The sequence below is a fragment of the Nelumbo lutea genome, chromosome 3 (genome assembly GCF_056320005.1).
Source record: "Nelumbo lutea isolate HS-2025 chromosome 3, American lotus-T2T, whole genome shotgun sequence".
Taxonomy (NCBI): Eukaryota; Viridiplantae; Streptophyta; class Magnoliopsida; order Proteales; family Nelumbonaceae; genus Nelumbo; species Nelumbo lutea.
This window is the reverse complement of record NC_142686.1, coordinates 30,456,319-30,463,802: the sequence shown is the minus strand read 5'-3', so window position 1 is coordinate 30,463,802 and position 7,484 is coordinate 30,456,319. Positions and strand designations below refer to the sequence as shown.

The 7,484-nt window shown below is 40.2% G+C and overlaps 1 pseudogene across 1 annotated transcript; it reads right to left on the bottom strand.

Moving 5' to 3' along the window:
- Positions 1–1,985: 1,985 nt before the first annotated feature.
- On the bottom strand, positions 1,986–3,305 carry LOC148863984 (plant UBX domain-containing protein 7 pseudogene; annotated as a pseudogene). Its single transcript, XR_016110553.1, has one exon. The product of XR_016110553.1 is annotated as a plant UBX domain-containing protein 7 pseudogene (transcript).
- Positions 3,306–7,484: the final 4,179 nt, after the last annotated feature.

Below are 7,484 nucleotides of genomic sequence, written 5' to 3'. Positions count from 1 at the left end.
GGTTTACCAAAGAAGGGGTAAGTTTGCAGTTTCAAACTTCAAAAAGGGGGAAGAAAACACCCAATTCTCTATCTTAAGGGGGCGTTCTTTTTTTGGATTTTGAAAGGGGGGGTTGAAGTTGGTCAATGGGATTTTGGTTAGAATCCCATCTTCTTTTTTCATATTTAACACCCATCTCCTAGGTAGGTAAATAACTTTCCCACCTGGGGGAAAATTGCCAACACTTGAACGGGACAAAAATTCTCCTTTTAATAATGGATTTTTATGGCTAAAATGGTCATTGTCTTATTTACCGGGGAAATAAAAGAATATGGATAAATGCACCTACCCGGGTAAGTGTTTTCCAAGAAAAACTTACCCAGGTAAGTAACTTACTGAAAAGCAAACAGGGCCTTAAGATAGAGGGTTTCAAATCCTCTATTTGAAGCACCCCGCTCTTTCTTAAAAACAAATTGCCAGACTCTCTAAACAAAATGCAATGGATTAAACAAAAAATAGGAGAAAACAGGGGCCAAAGAAGTTTCAAATAGAGAATTTCAGGTTAGGCATGCCAGTGCTTAACAGTTAAATGCAGCAATATAAATACCAACTATGTATAGCATAAAATATGTTCCACATTTAGGTATTCCACAATTCTGTGTTCTGTCCTGCAACACAGAATTGAAGTATGCCAGAGAAGCTTTAAATAGAAGATTTCAGGTCAGGTATGATAGATAGTGCTTCACAGTTAAGTGCAGAACTATAAATACCAATTATGTATAGTATAAAATATGTTGCAAATTTAGGTATACCACAATACTGTGATTGTCCTGCAACAAGCATCAAAGACCACCTAAAACTACAAGAAAATGGAGAAATGCATAAAATTCAAAGGAAAATGACAGCAAAGAAACAACTCACATGGAAAGTATCAATGAAGATAAGTAATCCATTCAAGAATAAGATCAGTATTTAAATATAAATTAATCTTGGCCCATTAAACATACTTGAGCAAGATGAAATCTATGAACTAATCACAATTGAAATCTTCTGTTAGATGTCACAACATTTCTTTGAGAAATGACCTAAAACCATAAACGTTTACTCCAACCCTGCAGCAAATAGAGCATCGGTAACCATTATCTATCAGCTTATTCTTATCTTAGTTGAAAAGCCGCTTTGTTTCAATTAGAAGGAAATCATTCTCTTATGTCATAACATGATACAAATGCATGATACCTTATCTGTTATTCATAGAAGGATGCTACCCAATGACCACCAACTTTCACTGTTGATGTTTATTGTTAATCTATATATTAATTCTGGGGGAAAATGCATTTATCATGTGGCAGTACCATTGAAGTAGGTTGTATAGGCCTAGTCCACTGATAAATATGAGACAAAGAATGAAAATTGGAGAAAAAGTAATATCCAATTTGATAAAGTAGCACATCCATCTCAAATAACATTGAAAGAGAATTGGCGTTCCTATAGCATTGGATATAATATCCTGATTAGACCCAAAACAAACCCTTGTTGTCAAAACAATTAGAAAATACCAGGAGTGGAATCTGCAAAACCACTCAGCATTCAAAACATTTTCTCAGGATTAGGCAAACTCATTATAGATAATTTTCTTTCCAGAATCTTATTGTTAAGCCCTTGGCCAGTAACAGGAAAATCCAACCCTTACAAATGGAATTTTCAGAACCCTTTTGTCTTTTTTTTTAACTTTATTTATTTATTTGAATGACTGAGAACTACCTATGAACACATGGATTAAAACAAGGTTCAGTATTGGCTGAGAAGATTGGTATAGACTGGCTTTCCAAATCCGGTGAGGATGCAATAAAATGGAAAAGAAAGACTAATTAATACGGTTTCAATGTGAATAAATTTTCAAGGGTCCTCTGCTCTGATTAATTAAGGGAACAACCCTTTCTGCGAGCACAGAGGATGTATGGTTGAGAAATCCGTCAAGCCTCATGAGAAAGACTCATTCTTACGTAAAAATCAAAAACAAACTATCCATAAAAACTTACATAAAATTTCATGTATTTTGTTCTGATAGCAAAAATAATAATTTTTCTGTCACAGCTGAAACTTAAAATACCATTGCCTAACAAACTATTTCAATTTTCAACCCAATCAACTAATATCATTGAGTTGTTAATCCCTGACTCCTCGAACGTGAGCTCCGTGGCATAATCCAGCTGCTTTGAATCCCTTGGAATTGCTTGTACCAAGCGGAATGGTCTTGCCCCTGTTTCCTCAAGCTGAGAATAACAGAATGACCATAACAACTGTATGGGATCCTTACGAAGGAAATTCCGCTGAACCCGACGTCCATCTGGAAACCGAACCGCCACCCTGCAGAGAAGGCTTTTTTCACACTTGGGTTCTCCGGGGAGTGGTGGATAGATAGTTTTCTCAATCAACAAGGTTTCAGTCTCCGTAGAAGCCAACATCATCTCCTCATGTTTTGCAACTTCGGTTTCCTGACTATAAACCAGAGATTGATGACTCCTCGCTTTACGTTTATAAACAAGAGAAGGTGGATAGTTATTGGGACCGTAATCCATGAAGTGAACTAGATCCATCAATAAAGTCTCTGCTTCAACCACTCCACTCCATGAACGCATCATCTGTCCTGTGATAGGGTCAATCACAAGAACCGCAGGAACAGAACCCAAAGCATAAAAGTTACAAATCTTCAGCCCTTCATGCGAATCATCATAAACCTGTAAGAACACAAAGCTAATGGTAATCATCTGAGCAACAGACTCATTTGCCCAGGTCTCACGGTTCAACAGATGTGAGCTGAAGTCCTTAGCGGATTGAACATTTACTAGAAGCCACTTATTCTGAAAAGAGGCTTCACCTTTTGCTTCGTGAAAGGTTCCCTGGTACAGTAGCTCAACAGGAGGACGATACAGTGAAGCAAGATCAGATGAATGGCTTCTCCCAGATTCCCATACATTCGAATGGTTTCTGGGCATGGGATGATCAGATTCATCGCACAGTTTCTCTCTCTTCACTGGTAGAGGGGGACGAACGTTATCTTGAAATCCAGCGTAGAATAACTGGATAGCTTCTTCAAGGTTCCAACCCGTAGCTTCCAAGAACTGTATGGCTGTTTGGGCTGATTGGCCCACAACATTTCCCAGGAACGACGATACCAGTGTGTCTTTCTCGCCTGAAACGACAGTGTTCTCCATGTATGTAAACCGAAGAATTTGAACTTCTTGTATGTAAACCGAAGAAGAGAACGTCACCAAAACCCGCGTTTCTGATTCACAGGAACGATCTGGGCTTTGGAATTTAAAGATAAAAACAAGTCTAATTCATAATTCCACACGGAGAAGGATAAGGAAGTTACCAAAAAAAAAAAAAACCGAAAGAGAGCAAATCGCTCGTATCTCGGTGGGAAAACATTCCATTGTGCATGTTTTCTTGTTTCCTAAGATATTTGGGAACTCACTTCTGCCGTTCTACGTGTGGGAGGACTTACTCACTTTTGTTTGCCCTTTGCCGTTCTGCGTGTGGGGCTGTAATCGAATCGGATAAAAGCATGTCCGAACCCGACTCCGAAATTTTAAAATGTAAGGATAATTACTAAAATGTAAGATTTCAATTCCATTCTTTCTCTGAAAAAAAAAAATTGCTTCTCTATTACAAATCCTATTTTTGTATTCAATTTTTTGTTGGGTAAATAAAAAAAAAATTATTTTACATGTCCAAAATCCATACTTATAAATGATAAGTTTTTTCTCCCATACCATATTAATAATAATAGAATGCGACTAGATATTTGAAAAAGTCACTACTTTTAAGAGTAATCAAGTAAGAATTGAATGATTTTAAAGAGGATTCAGGGAGTAGAGTTTAAGTTGGAGAATTTTTTAATTATAGATTTTTGTTTCACATATCAATAGCTTTCCATTAAATCTGAACCCAATGGAGCTTAGGGATCTCATCAAATTGGATTCAAATTTAACTATCGGGAACCCGTACAATGTATAGACTTTGTTAAACAAAATTAAACAATAGAAGCATATAAGAATAGATAATTATTTTATATTTTAATATTTTAAATAAATAATTATTATTTATATTTTATATATTATTTTTAAAAAATTTTGTAATAAAAAAATAAATAATTAATTTCAATTAGGGTTGTTCATCAAATTAATGAAATTGACCAATCCAACCCAATACGATCCGAATTGGTCAGTTGTCTAGTATTTCCAATTGGTTTTGGTTTAGCAATTTCCCAAACTGATCAAGTCAGGTTAGTTTGGTTTGGTCATTTGTAAACCAAACAAAATCAAACCGACTTGACCATAGATATATATTAATATTTTAAATTTTAAATATATTTTTTAATACAAGAAAGTGGTAAATTTTTCATATTTCTTAGTCTAAAATATTTTTATATTATGAATTTAATTTTTTTTAACTTATATTTGATCGTTTTAAATGTTTAAATTTTAATTTAATTTTTAAGTTTAAATCTTTTGAACTGACTAACAAAACCAAAAACTGACCCAAATCGACAATACCAATGTTTGAATTGTCACCCGACCTTCATTCTAAGTTTGATTCTATTGAAACCCATCTCTCAATCAAAAACCATTTGAACTGAATGGTTCAATTGTTGGCCCATTTGACCCGATCGTCACGTCGCAGGTTGCACACTTAATATAGTGCAAACTTTCAGAGGCCATCCCACCATGCATTGGGAATATCTCTCCATGAAGGCATTAATAATAATACAAAATACAAGAGGGGTTTCCAATGTGCATCTAGGAAACAATGTGAGGTTGGTGTGACGTGTGAAGAGTAATTCTAGACTCCTACACTTCAGCCCGAATTGGGATCTACTCCTCACGGAGTGCTCCTCACTCTGATATCACCACATCCCACCATGCATTGGGATCATCTCCCTATGAATAATAAATACAAGCACAAGAGATGTTCCCGATGTGTGGCTAGGACATGCTGTAAGGAGAAAATACGGACTAATTCAACTCTCTCAAAGATGTTGAGAACTTCTGCCAACAAAACATGTTCCAACTTTATACCAACTTGATCAAACATTGGACATCTCACTATGAGATTGGGACCCACCATGTAGGAAATGTGCAGTGTGAGATTATATTGGTATAGAGGGTTGTAACGTGCTTTGTTGGCAGATGATATGTGCTCTCCCAAAAGGGCATTAATGGTCCGTTTGATTGCTGAGAAAGAACAGGATGAGAAAGGATGAAATGAAAAGAGATGGGATGAGAAAGGAGAATTTATTTTTCCAACTTTGAATTCAGTGTTAGGTTGTTGATACCAAATATGTGAGAAAATTAATTTTCAAGTGTATAATTGGTGGGAACCAAAAGTATCAGGCACAAGTGTTTAGCGGCATGCCAAGATCTACAACATCCTACAAGGATCAGGCATAGGTGTCCGGCCGTGTGTTCAAATCTACAACATCCTACAAGGATCAGACACAAGTGCTCAGCAACATGTTCAGATCTACAGCATCCTACAAGAATTAGGCGTTGGTGTTCGGTGGCGTGTTCAGTCTGATGTTGGTGGCGACTGGGAGGAAGTTGGCTTGGTAATTGGGTGTTGTGGGTTGTTCATGGCATGCTTCCTGGAGAACAGAGGTGGGTTGGTAATTGGGTATTGGTTGTTCATGGCTTGCTTGCTAGAGATCAAAGGTGGGACCTTCTATGACACGACGGAAGAATAGGAGTATAAGGAGGTTGTAGTATCTAACAGTGGTGATGATGTTTGAATTCGAACAAATCAAAATGTTGTTTGGTGGGATGCCTTTAGGGGAAGAAAATGGTGTTCGTCAAGATAGTACAAGGAGATTGTAATGGTTAATGACATTCATGACCATTGGTTTTTGTTATAGACGCACCACCCGACAGCGCGCTGCGGCGCAGTCATAAGTAGCAGTACGCACCGGAGCGTGCATAGCAGCATGCACCGCCCGGCGGCGTGCAGCGACATAGTCATAGGCAGCAGCACGCACCGCACGGCAGCAGCATTAAGCAGCAGCATGCATCGCATGGCAACGGCATTGGGCAGCAGCACGCACCCCACGACAGCAGCACCGTGAGGCGCATGCACCATCGACAGCAGCAGTAGAGCGGGGCCCACACGACAGCTCATCAGGGTGGGTCCCACCTTATCCTACCACAACAGCTTGGCTTGCCATCCACTAGCTACACTTTCCATCATGCCTTATCCTTATCTTATCTGTTCTTAGTAGGAGTCGTGTTATCATTAGAGGAAGGCAATCTGTTTAGAAGTAGGAGTTTGAGTTTGTTAAGGATTCCCCAGTCTAGCCGAATCCAACAAGGAATTTCCTTTGTAATCTCCTATTTAAGGAGCTATGAGTGGAAATAAATTCATTCAATTTTCAACCAAGAAAGGTGTAAAGAGAGTTCGGGTGATCTCTTGGACAAATCACCCCCTAGTTCGCCACCATAGGGTCAGCACGCAAAGGGAAGCGCAAGGGAAGGCTAGGAGTTTTTCCCGTGGACTGCCCCATGATGAGATCCTACGCTCGGGCCCATAACATTTTGGTATCAGAGCCTAACGTGATGGGCGACATGGAGCAGCTATCATCCAAGGTCCACGAACTAGAACATCGACTCATGAAAAATAATGCAGAAGTAAGAGAAGTCAAGGAGGATGTTAGGGAGCTTCAGCGCCTACTAGAGTTATACTTCTCCACCAGAGAAAGGAGTCTTGAAGAGGCGGCCACCAACCACAGCCGCCTCCTAGATCGGGCCGAGGGCTCCGGTGAACGACAGGACGCCACCCCAGCCGCAGCGGTCATACCCAAATACAGTCGTTTGGAGTTTCCCTCATACAGCGGCAGTGATGACCCATTGGGATGGTTGTACCGCTGTGAGCAATTCTTCCGTAATCAGCGCATGGAGGAGAAGGACAAGGTCAGCTTGGCCGCGTTCCACCTGACCGAAGAGGCACAGCTCTGGTTCTACCGTCTAGAGCAAGAAGAACCCGGGCTTAGTTGGGAACAATTTAAATCCTGATGCCTCCTCCGGTTTGGACCCCTGCTGACAAGTAACCCGCTGGGGAACTAATCAACCTCAAGCAAACTGAGGCTGTGGCAGATTATCAGCACCCGTTCCAAACCCTTCTGGCCAGAGCAGCCACGGTATGCCCAGACCAGCAAGTCGACATGTTCACAGCAGGGCTGGTGGAACCCCTAAGAGTGGACGTCAAGATGCAACACCTCCTAATCTAGTCACAGCTATGAACCTCACATGTGCCTTTGAAAGGAAGATGCAGATCTCCCACGGGGGCTTCAGTATAGGACGACCGACATCAACTTGGACGCCTTCGAAGCAGCAGGAGTGACTCCCTCTTCGATCACCAGCAAAGATCCAAGGCTGCCTGCGGGCAACCCCTCTAGATCAGCGTGTAGCATAGGAAGCAGTAGGTCTGCACCCCCCATTAGGCGGCTGACC